Source organism: Triticum aestivum, chromosome 4D (assembly GCF_018294505.1).
Source record: "Triticum aestivum cultivar Chinese Spring chromosome 4D, IWGSC CS RefSeq v2.1, whole genome shotgun sequence".
Classification (NCBI taxonomy): domain Eukaryota; kingdom Viridiplantae; phylum Streptophyta; class Magnoliopsida; order Poales; family Poaceae; genus Triticum; species Triticum aestivum.
In genome coordinates, this window is record NC_057805.1 from 254,043,942 (window position 1) to 254,060,891 (window position 16,950).

Sequence of the window (16,950 nt, forward strand, 5' to 3'; positions counted from 1 at the left end):
CCGTCTCCGGCCTCTCCCTCCTCTCCGGCACCTACTCCGGCGAGCTCCAGCCAACCTCGGTTCACGCGCCCCCCGAACCCTAGATCTGAAGGTTGACCCGAAAATTCCTCCAAGTCCTTATTTTTCTACATTATGTAGCCCTGTTCATCACGTCATATCTCCTTGTATGCTACTCCGTTTTGTGCGCATGATATATCAAAATGTTCATCAGGAGATGCTCTCCATTTTGTTCCATTGTGCCATGTTTGTTTGAGTTCATCTTGATGCCTAAATCATTGTTGCAAGAGTACTATATGTTGTTAACTGCTGTCTGTTAACAGATCTTGATGTTTTGTTATTTTTGTTGCATTTGATGTGTGCATCTTATGAGCATGAGCTCTACATGTGTTTTGATCTATGCCATGCCATCTTTACATAGGTGCTTGCCATGTATTTTTGTGATCTATGTGGCGACTAGCACAAGCATACGAACTAGGCTTCGTGATGTTTCTGTTTTCAGGGACTCAGGATTTTGCTGTCCTTTTCCTGCTGTTATTTTGATGCCATGTATCCATGTTGCTACAGTGAGATCCATGCTTCTTTTGGGTATGTTCAGTAAGGATGTTTTAGACATATAGGTGTGCTCTATCCATCCATGCCCCTGTTTGCAATTATGGAGTGCCTTAGCATGTCTCAATATTGCTCTACCTTTGCTATAAAATGTTCCTGGTAGAATGTTAACATGCTATTCAATTTTGCCATGGATGTTGTTAGTGATCCATACATGCTATGAACTTGCTCTTGCCAGGTTCATAAACATGTCTTCTTGCTGTTGGTATGCTTGTTTTGTCATGAAATGCTTTGTGATGAGTGAATCGAGCTCACAAAGATGCCTTCATAATTCTGTTAACGCCATGCTCTGTTTTCTGCCAAGTCTGAAATCCGTTAACGAAACTTGCTATGTTTACATGGGTGCCATCATATCTTCTGATCCTTTTTGGCTCATGGTCAGTAAGGGACTTTTGTTCTATGCATTTAGTAGATTCATGTCATTCCTTGTTTTGCTATGATAAGTTCCTGTAGCATGTTGATTGCTTGCTGTAAACATGGCTTCCTGATGCTGTTTATGCCATGTTTAGTATTTTCACCAAGTCTGTGAAGCTGATGTCTTTTGCACTTTTACCATGCTTGTTTCAACCTGTTATTGTGTGATCTAGCCATAGCTCAGTGTTCATCTTTTCTCAATCACTTTCATATGCTTTGTTGTTATGTTGGAGTGCAGTAGCTTAGTTTCTTGTTGCATACTAAGTGGCATCGTGCTGTTAATCGCAGAATTGTGTCATTCTTGTTTTGCTTGCCATTTGCAAACCGTGCATCCGTTTCTAGTGATCTTTATATCGATTTCAACCGAAATCATCTCATCTTTCAAGCGACATACTTGGTTTGACAAGTTGATGCCTTGTTCATCATTTTCCTTCCGGAGCACGCATATGCATTGCATATCACATCTCGCATATCATGCCATGTATTGCATCATTTTGCTTGTGCATTTCCCGTGATTGATTGTTGGTACTTTGCTTGTGTTCTTGCTTTGGGTAGAGCCGGGAGACGAGAACGCTTACGAGGTACCTGTTGAGAACGCTTACGAGGATCAAGCTTTCGACAACTCTGAGAACCTTGCAGGCAAGATGACCATACCCTCGAAATCACTTCTATCTTTGCTTGCTAGTTGCTCGCTCTATTGTTATGCCACGCTACCTACCACTTGCTATATCATGCCTCCCATGTTGCCATGTCAAGCCTCTAACCATCCTTTCCTAGCAAACCGTTGTTTGGCTAAGATACCGCTTTTGCTCAGCCCTTCTTATAGCGTTGCTAGTTGCAGGTGAAGTTGAAGTTGGTTCCATGTTGGAACATGGATATTTTGGCATATCACAATATCTCTTATTTAATTAATGCATCTATATATTTGGTAAAGGGTGGAAGGCTCGGCCTTATGCCTGGTGTTTTGTTCCACTCTTGCCGCCCTAGTTTCCGTCATACCGGTGTTGTGTTCCTTGATTTTGCGTTCCTTACGCGGTTGGGTGATTTATGGGACCCCCTTGACAGTTCGCCTTGAATAAAACTCCTCCAGCAAGGCCCAAACTTGGTTTTACATTTGCCTACCTAAGCCTTTTTCCCTTGGGTTTTCGCGAGCCCGAGGGTCATCTTTATTTACCCCCCGGGCCAGTGCTCCTCTGAGTGCTGGTCCGAACCGAGTAGACTGCGGGGCCACCTCGGGGAAACTTGAGGCTTGGTTTTACTCGTAGGATGTCTCATCCGGTGTGCCCTGAGAACGAGATATGTGCAGCTCCTATCGGGATTTGTCGGCACAGTCGGGTGGTCTTGCTGGTCTTGTTTTACCATTGTCAAAATGTCTTGTAAACCGGGATTCCGAGACTGATCGGGTCTTCCCGGGAGAAGGAATATCATTCGTTAACCGTGAGAGCTTATAATGGGCTAGGTTGGGACACCCCTGCAGGGTATTATCTTTCGAAAGCCGTGCCCGTGGTTATGAGGCAGATGGGAATTTGTTAATGTCCGGTTGTAGAGAACTTGACACTTGACTTAATTAAAATACATCAACCGCGTGTGTAGCCGTGATGGTCTCTTTTCGGCGGAGTCCGAGAAGTGAACACGGTTTGGGTTATGTATGAACGTAAGCAGTTTCAGGATCACTTCTTGAACATTTCTAGCTTCGCGACCGTTGCGTTGCTCCTCTTCTCGCTCTTATTTGCGTATGTTAGCTACCATATATGCTTAGTGCTTGCTGCAGCTCCACCTCATCACCCCATCCTTCCTATAAGCTTAAATAGTCTTGATCCCGTGGATGTGAGATTGCTGAGTCCTCGTGACTCACAGATTCTACCAAAACAGTTGCAGGTGCCGACGATACCAGTGCAGGTGACGCAACCAGCTCAAGTGGGAGTTCGACGAGGAACTTGGTCGTTACTATGTTTCGTTTCCTGATGATCAGTAGTGGAGCCCAGTTGGGACGATCGGGGATCTAGCATTTGGGGTTATCTTCTTTTCATTTGGATTTGACCGTAGTCGGTCTATGTGTGTATTTTGGATGATGTATGAATTTATTTATGTATTGTGTGAAGTGGCGATTGTAAGCCAACTCTCTTTATCCCATTCTTGTTCATTACATGGGATTGTGTGAAGATGACCCTTCTTGTGACAAAACCTACAATGCGGTTATGCCTCTAAGTCGTGCCTCGACACGTGAGAGATATAGCCGCATCATGGGCGTTACATCGTCATTCTTGATCCCCGAACCCTGAGTGACAGAGGCACCACCTTCGGGTAGCTCCTTCCTCGTTTCCTGCGTTACTTGCCGGTTGGGAGGAGCCCTCTGGGACGACACCTCGAGATCATATGCCCTGTTAGGCAAGGAGGCCGGAGAAGGCGTGTCACTCTCCATCATCTCCGGAAGAAGGTCTCCCGAGGAGGTGGACGATTGAGAAACACCAGGCGTTAACCTACAAGGATGCACATATGTCGGAGGGTTATTTTAGTAATAAGAAAGGAATGATGTATGGTTAAAGTGCCCTGCTCCACTTACGGTCTGGCCGGAGGTTCGTCCTCATCATCAAGCTCAATGACGGCATCGCTTGCCCGGCCCAAGCCGCCCGACAATGGCATTTTCCCTTTCTTGGAAGGCTTCCCATCCTGACCTCCAGAAGTGGCCCTCTTCTTGCCATGAAGTGCCCCGTCCACACCTTTGCCCCTGAGCAAAAGGGTTTCAGTTTCCCCGAACACAGCGCCTAAATTGCCCTTAGGATGGGCATCTCCTCTGGGCTCCCCGATCTCGCCCCCCTCTGTAGACACCAGGTACGGTGTCGGGATCAACATCCGCGTCAGTAGGGCGGACGCAGGGTCTTCGGGAAGGGGCGCCGGACACCAAATTAACACCGCTTTCTTTATCCAGTCCTGTATAAGGGCAGGTTGTTTAGTGTCTTGTCAAGAGATGCTTGAATGAAAGGTGTGCGGGGATTGAATACTTACCGGGGTGTCTAGATGATTGCAGTCGAGGCCGACGTCTTCGGTGGTGTACGGCCATTGCTCTCGCTCCCCGAAATATAACTTCCACATTCCTTCGTGGGTAGTGCCGAAGAAGTGCTGAAGAGTCCGCCGCCCTTCTGGATTGAACTCGCACATACGGAGAGGCCGCCATTGACACGGCAGGATCCGGCGGACCAGCATTACCTGAACGACGTTCACAAGATCGATGCCCTTCTCGGTAAGGCTTCGGATGCGACCTTGCAGAGTCTGCACCTCATTAGCGGATCCCCAGTCCAACCCCTTGTTGATCCATGAAGCAAGTTGAGTCGGAGGGCCGGGTCGGAACGCAGGCGTGGCCACGCACTTGGAGCCCCGCGGCTCGTTGACGTAAAACCACCCCTGCTGCCATAGTTCGGAAGACTCGGCGAAGGATCCTTCAAACCAAACCGCGCTGGCAAGCTTGTTTATTACAACGCTGCCGCACTCTGCCTGCTCCCCCTCTACCACCCGCGGCCTCACATCAAAAGTCTTGAGCCACAAATCAAAGTGCGGAGGAGTCCGGAGAAAGGCCTCACATGTGACGGTGAATGCCGAGATGAGAAGAATAGAGTCCGGGGCCAGATCGTGAAAATCTAGCCCATAGTAGAACATGAGCCCCCGGACGAAGGGGTTAAGTGCGAACCCTAACCCATGAGGAAGTGGGACACAAATACTACCCTCTCGCTGGATTTGGGGGTGGGAATAATCTTCCCCTCGGCAGGAAGCCGATGAAGGATTTCTGGGGTCAGGTACCTCGCTACGCGGAGCTTCGCAATATCCTCCTCCGTGATGGAAGAGGCCACCCACCGGCCTGAACGGCTGGACCCGGACATGATTGGGGCCGGTGGTGATTGGAACTCGAGGGCTAGAACTCGAGGTGGCTGAGGTTGAGGAAGAAGCAAGCGCAAAAGAAAAAGACAAGTCTGGGTCCCTATATGAAGGCCCAGAATATCGAGCGTCCCCTCCTGGGTCTTGAAACTTACCTATCCCCAAAGAGTTGTACCTAGGGGACGGTTGGGTTACCCATACCTACATTATTGAGAATCTCGTGAATAAGGGGACACGATCTCTGCTTTGACAAGACGTGCCAATAAAACCACTTCCCGAGACATGGGGCGTCGGGCTAGCCAACGGTTGGAAATAATAATCGGGCAGGCGTGATACAATGTCATAAACAGTTGTCAGCAGATTGGACTCGTTGAGTATTGTATTTTCTGCAAATTATATACATAGGTCCGGATACAATCGTCACATCCGAAGACTACTTTGGGGTTCGGAAGAAGGGGAACCCGCCTTGCAATGCCGAAGACAATCTGCGCGCCGGACTCCTCGTCATTGAAGTCAGGTTCAGGGGCTACTGAGTGAGTCCTGGACTAAGGGGTCCTCGGGCGTCCGGCCTGTTATTCATGGGCCGGACTGGTGGGCCATGAAGACACGAAGACCGGAGACTATGCCCGTGTCCAGATTGGACTCTAGTTGGCGTGGAAGGCAAGCTAGGGGACCTATTATGAAGATTTCCTCCTGTGTAACCGACCTCATGTAACCCTAGATCTCTTCGGTGTCTATATAAACCGGAGATCATAGTCCGGATACGGGAGATTCATTACCATATTCACATAGGCTAGACTTCTAGGGTTTAGCCATTACGATCTCGTGGTAGATCAACTCTTGTAACACTCATATTCATCAAGATCAATCAAGCAGGAAGTAGGGTATTACCTCCATAGAGAGGGCCCGAACCTGGGTAAACATTGTGTCCCGTTTCCTGTTACCATCGATCCTAGACGCACAGTTCGGGACCCCCTACCCGAGATCCGCCGGTTTTGACACCGACACCGTCCCCTTCCTAGGCCTCGCCGCTCGCCGTCGTCCACCGCCCTGGTGCTCTCGGCGCGGCGTGGTCAACGTGGTCAAGGAACGACTTCCATCGGAAGAGTACTGTACGTGGAGAGGCTGACAGCTGAGTCCACGGAAGCCGCAAGGAAGTGCCTCCTTATTACGCGGAAAATAATTATTCCTCCACCTGACAGCAGGACCCACCGGACGGGCCACCGTATTTGGTGAAAAAACATTTCCCCTGACTGCTGGGACCCACCGGACGGGCCACCATATTTCACGAAAAAACGTCCCCCCCCCGCTGTCAGCTCGGACCCACCGGAAGTGCCTCCTTATTACGCACAAAAAAATGAATACCCCCCCTGCTAGTTGGGACCCACCTTGGTGGGAGGCTGACTTGTGGGCCTACTAAGTTGACGGGGACGGAGTGCTTTGTCAACTTAGTCAATATGAACGATTCAAGCTCCGGTGACCGTACGATGTCCATCCAACGGCCGTAGTGCTTCTTCAACCTCTGGTCTTCTTGCTCCAGCCGCCCAAAGCAGCGTCGGTCGTGCCGCATGCTCCTGCCTCCCGTGGCCGGCTGTGCTGCCGCGGAGGCCTCACCGCCCCTACTATTCCCACCGGTGGCCAGGCCCTGCGGCGACGACAGCCTCACACCGCAGCCGAACCAGTGAACCCTCGTACTCCTCTCTGCGCGGGCTTCCACTACTGCGTCTTCCCCGGCTCCGCATCGTCCACCGCCCTGGTGCTCTCGGCGCGGTGTGGTCAACGTGGTCAAGGAATGGCTTCCATCGGACGTGGACTATACGTGGAGAGGCTGACAGCTGGGTCCACGGCCACAGCAAGGAAGTGCCTCCTTATTACGCGGAAAATAATGATTCCTCCACCTAACAGCAGGGACCCACCGGACGGGCAACCGTATTTCACGAAAAAATGTTTCCCCCTGACTACTGGGACCTACCAGCGACATCTTCGCACGCAAGGAAGTGTGTCTGGGCAAAAAAAAGATTCGCCCCCTGACTGCTGGGACCCACCAGCTACATCTTCGCACGCAAGGAAGTGCCTGACAGTCGGGACCCACCTGGTCGAAGCGTACGTAGCATTGTCATTCTGGTCGCGAACGTGTACGTACATACTGGTCGATGTAGAGGCGCGCACGTGTCGTGTTAGAGGCGCGCACGTAGCATGTACACGTACGTACAACGGCCAGGGTGCAAGAAAGTAAATACGGCCACGTACGTACATACGGGCGGGTCTCGAACGCCTACTCGCGCGTACGTACGGTCAGGGCTCGTGTACATGGCTGGGTCGGAACAGAGAAACTGCGTCATCGTCATGTTCATGGGGAGGCAACGGAATGCGTCATGTTCATCGGGAGGCAACGGAACGCGTGGGAGCAACCGGCTTGGATGGAACAGCCGATGGAAACGAGGCCTGGCGTACCGCAGAACGGAGGAAACGGCCTTGTGTTCGACCGGGCACGTTCGAAACAGGATCCTGTTCATCCGGAGGGGTCTGGCGTACCGCAAAACGGAGGAAACGGACCTCCTACGGTCGAAACGGGGGCTCTATTGTTCGGGAGGGGTGTGGCGTACCACAAAACGGAGGAAACGGACTTGTGTTGGAGCGCTACGGTCGAAACGGGGGTCCTGTTCATCGGGAGGGGTGTGGCTACCGCAAAACGGGACTCCACGGGATATTGTTCATCTCCACCGTCGGCCCCCTCCAGCCTCCACGGGCTACTGTTCATCCACCGTCGACCTCCTCCAGCCTCCACCTGCGACTGTTCGTCCACGGGCTCCTGTTCATCCAGCCTCCACCGCGTGCTACTCCACCGGCTACTATTCAACCAGCCCTCTCCATGGGCTCTTGTTCAACCACCCCTCCACGGGCTACTGTTCATCCACCCCTCCACCGTGTACTGTTCATCCAGCCCTCCACGGGGTGGTCCTGTTCATCCAGCCCTCCACGGGGTCCTGTTCATCCAGCCCCAACCGGTTCGATCGATCAGGGTCCTGTTCATCCAGAGGCAACACCACGGGGTCCTGTTCATCGACCCCCACCGGGAACTGTTCATCCAAACCCCACAGCAACGCTCACTGTTCATCCAGAGGCAGCATCGATCGGCTTCAGTTAGCAGCAGTAGCGAAGGAATCGCTCGATCGGGTTCAGTTAATAGCCATCGATCGATCACTCGGGTTCAGTAACGCGTAGCCTGCAGTGCAATCACTCGGGTTCAGTTAGAGCCCAACGCCTCGCACCCATGCGCATGCGTGTACGAGAGAAACGCGCATCGCTCGGCCCCGACCACCCACCGTAACCTGGACCACCCCGATATTTTCCTCGCCCTCGCTTCTACCACGGTTTTTTCCATCATGGACGGCCCAAAGAATGTCATGCAGCTACGTCTCCGGCCCGCCCAGGACGAAAAGCCCATTTTCTGTCATGATTTTTTGTCATGGAAGTAGGACCCCACCACATCTATGATGATACCGGGTTTGTCACAATTATCGTCATAGAAGTGTCATAAGTATGACATAATTTTTTTCGTTTGGCCCAAAATGTCATGGATGTGTCTTTTTTTGTAGTGAGCGCGACGTTGCAAAAGCCCGTTCCGCATTTTATCAACAGCAGGCTCGCAGGTATCAAAGCAGAGAGGTGCGGGCCAAAACTTACAACGTCGGCGAACTCGTTCTGCGCCTGCCGGAGAAGAAAAAGGACAAACTCAAGCCTAAGTGGGAGGGTCCCTTCATCATCGACGAAGTTCTCACCGGAGGGGCGTACCGCCTGCGTGATGCGTCAGAAAATCGATTAGAGCCGAACCCCTGGAATGCGGCCAGACTCCGAAGATTCTATGCCTAGCGCGGAAATCTTTGTTCGTCTCCTTCCCCCTATTGTTTCCATTATTTTTTCTCTCTCTTTTCGTTTTTATTTTTAGCTTTAAAAGCTTTCATGCGGTTAGACCGTACACCCCTGACGCATACGTCTTGAAGTATGTACATCTATTATACCTGGGGGCTTCTTGGACAGAATCTTGCTATTGTTATTTTCCGAGCATCAAGCTCCTCACATATGCATTTTCTCCCATATGTACCTTTTCTTCTCCATTATATGCATTGATATGACTTAAGTTTTGGCCAAGCTGGGTTGCCTGGCTCCAGTGCTTATGCCCTACGTTCCCGTTAGTTCGGCTAGGGCATAAAGGGAGCACCTCTGCGATTGTTACTGCCGGGTCATCCGGATGTGTACCTCAGACTGGGTGAAGCCGAAATCTAGCATTCTTAAGGGAATATTCGGTCGGTGAACTAAAGATGTTTTTGCATTCGTCCCATCGTGAACCCCCAAAATCTATACACATTGTGATTTCTTCATCACAGTTCGGACATGCACTTCGATGCATGCACACCCAGGGAAAGGAACCCTTAACGGAACTATTCTCTCTGGAAGATTTTTCTTACACTCTTAATGTAATATAACATAACTAGCCGGATAATTGTATGTTCAAGCAACTATGACCCCTACGCCTGGTTTCCATGCATACCCGGTCTACTCGGCCGTTCTGGTATTCGGGAACACTCCGCACCTTCGGGTCGAGAGGTTGAAGCGAAAAGGTCCACCATGACAATCGTTTTCAGCTAGAGCTACATATGCAAAGGAAAGTACATAGTCACTTGGACTCAAAAACTTCCTCCTCTATGCCGTCCAGCAAGCTATCTAACTTACAATCCTGCTGGGAATACTTGGCAGCTACTTCTACTTGGTTATATACTAAACTAACGGGAATTTCTTCCCCATTTGACCCTAGCGGTCCGAGCCAAGCCATGTGGTTCAGATCCATCTTGGTATATCGTGTTTTTACCATCGCCCAGGCCTCTCGCGCACCCTCTCGGCAAGCCGATATATTCCATAGTTGGATACGCCGCCGCGCTCCCTTGAACAGCTCTACAAGCTTCTCCATACTCCCGGGAGGGGAGTTAGATGGCCATAAGGCCTTGGCTACACTCCGCATTGCCTGCCGAGCTTGCTCGTGCAACTGCGACAGCCCTTGCAGGAGATCACTTGATGATCCTGACACCTCCTCTTCGGGACGGCCCGTCAACATACCTGCAATCATAGCTATATCAGCTACTTTTACCTCCAAACCGTTATAAGGTCAATTTGGCCACATACTGAATATGCCGCCTCGCAGCCTTTTGTTCTCCTTCACGGCGTCGGCTAGCTGGGCTCGTACATCTTTAAGTTCTTCACCCAGTTTGGTGTTTGAATCTTGGAGTTTGTTTTTCTCCTCTCTGACTCGGACTAGGATACGCTCGTCTGCGGCGTGTAGTCTTTTTGCCTCTTTCTCTCCCGCTTGAGCGGCTTTCAACTTCTCTTCCAGTTGACCTGATGATCCTATTATGAGATAAGCAAGAGTATTAGCACAACTACTATATAATTGTTATTCCTCGATGGAGGGGAACCTTACCAGAAGATGCCTTCTTGGACTCTTTCAGTTCGGCGGTAGAAGCATTTAGCTGTGTCCGACACTGCTCCAGCTCTTGAGCTAGCAGGTTGTTCCTCTCCGTCAGAACCTGGTTATACATCGATCCTTAAATCACTTGTGCCAACTGCTTTCAGTCTCGGGGGCTACTAGCACGTGCTTATCCTTTTCGGACAAAATAAATCTTACCCGCACATTCATTAAATGCTGCTTTGTGGCTCTGCTAAGCCCATCTCGGGCAGCTCGGATGTATGCGTCAACCGAGCTGAAGGCATCAAACACCTCTTTCGAACAACAGGGGTCTCGTAAAATGTCCCTCCAGCGCCGATGATTCATGGCGCTCTCCACTTCCGAGTTGGTGACGGACATATTTTCCGAGCCCTCGGCCGAAGGACAGTCCGACGTCACTCCCATATCGGCCCCCACCCCCTCGGCTGGGGCCGGATCCTGGCTGCTGGGAGTATTACTGCCCGGACCCCCGGACACAGTCTGGCGGACTCTTTTCCTGATACGGGATGAACATGAAAGTCACAGTTGGATGCGACTATTAAAAAACATATTTGCAAACCCATACCTCTTTAACGAGGGCCCGACTGTGTCTTTGCCTGCCTTCCTCTTCGAAGGCTTGCCCGGTGCGGGAGCCGCTCTCTTTGGAGTCGCTCCTGGAGTAGCACAGTATGTCGAGCGCCTCCCCTTCAAAGCACGAGATAGTGTGGTGGGTGAGGCGGAACGAGGGAATCCTTTTGGGGAAGATGTCTCCTGACTACTTACGCGTGAAGCGGGGAGAAGACCAGGGTAATCGGCGATGATGGCCACTTCGGTGCCGTCGTAGCTCACCTGGTAAAACACGCCATTCTCCAGCACCACAAATATATCTGGATCCTCTTCGAATCCGGGGTCAAGGTCCCGATTGTGGCCCTCAGCCTGCGGGGCGGGGCTGTAAAGCCCCTCGGAAGTCTTTTGCCGGTGCTGTTATAAATGGACGGGTTAATAAAGCTCAGAGAGAGGAGTGAGTGGAGCAAAAAGTTGGGGGCTCACCCAGCTAGGAGGATTGTACATGGAATATCCTTCTCTGTGCGTGATGCGCAGGAACTCCTCTTCCTCACCCTTGAACAGTTCGACCAATATTTTGGCTAGGGCGGCAGGGGTGTCTGGACCTTTCCTGCCGCAGCGGGAGGCGTCATCTTCCCCATTGTAATTCTACATGGGAAGTCCTCTGTATTGGAGTGGATGAAATCCCCGTACTATGGAGATTGCCATCACTTCGACTATCATATACCCGGACTGAGCAAGCGTCTTGATCTTACTCAGGAGTTGGCCAACTTCTGCACTATCTTCCTCCTCGGGGCTTCGAGGGCGCCAACTGTGGCGCTTCTTCATAGGAACACTCGCAAACTCGGGGAGACCTCTCCGGACTGGATCTGGAAGACGACGTCATCTATGTAGAACCACTCGAAGGTCCACTCTTCGGAAGCTTTCTCCGGCGTGCCGGATAGGTATCCGGTCTCAGCAATACGCCATACTTCGGCCCCGCCCACTTCGAATATCGATCCCTCATGGTTGCGCGGGACAAGACAAAACAACTTTCTCCACAGATCAAAATGGGCCTCACAACCCAGGAATAGTTCTCATAAAGTGACATAACCTGCAATGTGCAGGATGGAGGCTGGGGTAAAATTGTGCAGCTGGATGCCATAATACTCCAGAAGCCCTCGGAGGAATGGGTGAATGGGAAATCCCACGCCCCTCAGCAGATAGGGGACGAGGCACACTCGTTCCCCCGCGGATGGATTAGGAAAATCCTCCGCCTGGGTCTTGCGTTGAAGGAAGCCAACCCTGCCCAAACAGGGACCAGATCTGCAGGAGGGAGAAACCCCTGCGTTTGTAGCTTCTTCAGCTGGCCATGAGATGCTAGCCATGTTGGAATGGCATTTCCTAGCAATCTCTGAGGATTTTCTCCGCGTGGTGCCGAATGGGTCTGAGATCCAATCCCTTTAAATAGATGCTCTTCCTTGCATGGCCGGGGTGTTATTTGCAAAAAATACCCTGACCGTCCGCATTCGCCCGACTCGTGGAAGCCGAAGACATAGATGCACAGAAGCCGAGGAGTGTGGCATAGAATTATAAGCCAAATACATTAATTGGAAGTCGTCAGAGGAGGAACCCGCCTTGCAATGCCGATGACAATTTGCGCGCCGAACACCTCGTCATTGAAGCCTGGTTCGGGGGCTACTGAGGGAGTCCTGGACTAAGGGGTCCTCGGGCGTCCGGCCTATTAGCCATGGGCCGGACTGATGGGCTGTGAAGACCGAAGACTGCACCCGTGTCCGGATGGGACTCTCCTTGGCGTGGAAGGCAAGCTTGGCGACCGGATATGTAGATTCCTTTCTTTGTAACCGACCTTGTGTAACCCTAGATCCTCCCGGTGTCTATATAAACCGGAGGACTTAGTCTGGAAGGGCAGATACTCATTACCAAAGTCATACAGGCTAGACTTCTAGGGTTTAGCCATTACGATCTCGTGGTAGATCAACTATTGTAATACTCATATCCATCAAGATCAATCAAGCAGGAAGTAGGGTATTACCTCCATAGAGAGGGCCCGAACCTGGGTAAACATTGTGTCCCCTGTCTCCTGTTAGCATCGACCTTAGACGCACAGTTCGGGACCCCCTACCCGAGATCCACCGGTTTTGACACCGACACCCCCCATCCGCAAGGATTGTCTCAGAACCAGCAACCAAAATGAGCGCAAGCGCATTGTCATCTGACTTCCCTGGGGTAGAAGCAGAACCTGGCAAAATTGATTTAGCCGACTTCCTTTTCTGGCCCATGGGGCCACTCCTCTCACGACCATCCGGGAAGAGCTCCTTGCTAGTAGCGTTGGTTCTCCCCCTCCCTCTACCACGAGAAGAAGCCCGGCCACGTCCTCTACCTCCCCCCCTCTTGGGAGGAGGGGATATGTGGCACCCCGGTTCAGAGCAACCGGCTTACCTTGTATTGCCAGCCCAGAGACCATGTCTTTTGGCAACACACAACATCTTGGTACAGAATACAACCGCTTTATTGATGCTAGCGGAACTTGATTCATATTACAATCAGTTGCGAGGCCAAGCGGCACACACAGTGCGGCTGAACAATATGTACATTATTTAGTGAACATAAAGGGGCCTCGAGCATGACATCTACGCGGCAGCGGAACAACGACGAAGCAGGACCCCATAGCACAGGGACACCGATGTGGACACGATCTAGACTTGGACAACACTCCTTTCCAACGAGACTTTCCTGAAAGCTGGCATGACATGCCAGGTCAGTACATTGAATGTACTTGCAAACTCACAACAAACATAAACATAGTGACAAACAATATCATGAGAATTAACCAATTGAATCATTAATGCAAAATCATATTAGGAATGAAGTGATCATGATCTCGTGACTTAAGTCCCTCGGACTTGCTTACCAACCAGTGATCTCTCTTGGACCACAAATGGACCAACATCTTGGTCTTTAATCAGGTTACCTCGTAACCAAACGGTGATCTTACTCGGATCACAAACTGACCAACAACTTGGCCTCCAACATCAAGATGATTTCTCAACCATCCTCTTCCTACAGTGCAAGGTTATTATCTTAGTGTGCAAAATTATTTAAACGTTGACCCATGGTGTGACCTACTTTCGAGCGTGTCCGTAACCGTGGACTCGGCTATCGATAGATTTAATACACTCTGCAGAGGTAGCACACTGTACCCACACCACGGAACCCATGGCCTCGCACTCCCATTCGGGTGGACCAACGGCATTCCGACAGAACCCTCCCATTGCCATGACACTCTCCCGGCCACTCCGACTCACTCCCCACTGGGCTAAGTCCTGGGTGGCCCCGTGCCTACCAAAGACACCAACGGCCACCGTCGTGGCAAAACATAAACGGTCCCAAACGGGGACAAGGTACCATAGCAACAGTGGGCACACAAGGTTATGTGTGCTTACTGGGCCAGGGTAATGCACGCCCATAACCTTCCCTCATTGGAGGCACCGACCAGAGGCATGACAACGGACCGAATAAAGGCCTTCCCATAAAGGCAAATGTGGTTGCACTGGGGAAAATCTTGATTCAGTGGCACCATGACCCGATCAACGATATGTTCAAGTTGAATTATTATCAGGTTCAACTTAAAGTGAAAGTAACCGGTGTCATGATATGCCATGAAAATGCAACACTAATATATATACACCACATATCATCGGAAACAACCAGGTCAACTTCATCAAATACTAAGCATAGATATCAATAACTCATAACACCTCTCTGGTTATGTTTATTTAGCAAATTAACCATGCCAATATCTTAGCATAATTCTTTTCTCACTCAAGAAAAATATTAAGCCAACTAATTCTTTTTCATAAACAAATTGTTTCTTCATAATCAAATATTACTTCTACTAACTTAAACTAGCTTAGTTAGTTTTAAACTTCTGTAAACTAAACATATCAACTTAAACAAGCATCCAACATAATATATATATTTATTTAAGTGATTTAAATGCATGGATTAAATCATTTGTTCAAGTTGAAAAATCACAAATATTACAATGACACCATGAAAATGTTGTTGTGGCTTGCCTTAGTACAGATGAGGTTCACACTCCTCCTGGTGATCCTCAAGACAAGCTTCACCTTCTGAAAACAATTATAAACACAAAAAGAAAACATCAAGAACCACTCTGAAATTCACCAAAAAATCTAGACAGCAGAGAAAAATATCATTTTTGGTGAGCTGCTAGATCTTTTCATTAAGAACACAATGCTAAAAGAATCAATTCATTTGGACTTATGGTTAAAAAGTTGTAGCTGTTTGAAGCTCTCTGAGGGACATAACGGTATATTCATAAAGACCATACCGGGTAGTGAACGCGGTCTTAGGAATATCTTCCTTTTTAATCTTGAGTTGCTGGTATCCTGTCCTTAAATCAATTTTGGAGAATACCTTTGCCCCACTGAGTTGATCAAACAAATCATCGATCCTGGGCAGTGGATATTTGTTTTTGATGGTGACATCATTCAGCTGACGGTAATCCACACACATAGGGAGACTGCCATCTTTCTTATCCACGAATATAGCAGGTGAACCCCATGGTGAAGAGCTGGGACGGATATATCCTTTCTGGAGCATCTCATCAAGCTGTTTCTTTAGCTCCACTAATTCTGACGAAGGCATCCGATAATACTTCTTGTATAACGGTGCGGTTCCGGGCACAAGATCTATTGCAAACTCAAGCTCTCGATCCAGCGGCATGCCTGGCAATTCTTCTGGGAATACATCTGGAAACTCACTGACCACAGGAATTAATTCCAATTCACCAGCTACAGTGGTGAAGGCCATTTCTTTCTTGGGTATGCTCCTGCGGGCATAGAATTTTGTAGTCTGCCCCTCTTGAATTGTCAAAGTGACTTGTCGGGTCGTGCAATTAATGCATAATTGATATTGGGTTAACCAATTCATCCCCAAAATAATGTCCAATTTGACAGACTTAATGACTATCAAGGAAGTTGGAAAACGGACTCCGTTGATATTAATTTCCAGATTACGGCAGACCAGATTGCTTCTGAGCAAAGATCCCGGGGATTGTACTAGCATGTTCTTTCTCAAAATCGAACAAGGAAATTTGTTTTGGGCAGCAAAATTCCGCGAAATAAAAGAGTGGGAAGCCCCAGAGTGAAATAAAATTGTGGCAGGTATGCTATTAACAGAAAACATACCAATGACGACCTTGGGGTTCTCTTGGGCTTCGTCTGCGGAGAGGTGATGGACTTGCCCAGTGATGTTTTGCTAGACAGGGTATGACCCCATAAAGTTGACTTGACGCCTGAATGGAGCATTAGTCTTGCCGTTCTTGGGACACTGTCTGGCATAATGTCCGGTTTGCCCACAACTGAAACATGAATTGTTGTGCTGGCACTCTTCTCTCGCACCGGGTTGGTCATGACATTCTTGACTTATGTAGTGGTTTTGTTAACATTCTGCTGCAAATTGGGCTTGTACTCTACCTGAGTATGCTTCCAGGTACGAGCCTTTTGCACTGGCTGCACTTCCTTCCTTGGCTCGAACTTGCTCTTGTGATCGTTATTTGCAGGCTTATTGTCATGTATAAGCTTGTGCTCCCTTTCAGCAATGAGAGCCTTGTTTACCAGAGTTTGGAAATCAGGGAAGTCAAACATACTGAGGGTGCATCGGAGATGCTGGTTTAATCCCCCAAGAAGCCAGTCAATCTTTCTTTCTTCCGTGGCCACATCATAAAGGGAGTAACGGGCCAACTGATTGAACTTATGCAAATATTCACTCACAAATTGACTTCCTTGGAGGAGTGTGAGGAATTCACGCTGCTTGACCTTCATAATTCCAGCAGGAATATGGTATTTACGGAACTGATCCTTGAATTTTGTCCAGGTGATTTCTTCATCAGTAGGCCACATGGCTTTTGCATTTTCCCACCATATGGCGGCATCGCCTTCAAGATAATGAGTTGCAAACGGGACTTTGTCATCCTCTTCAGTACG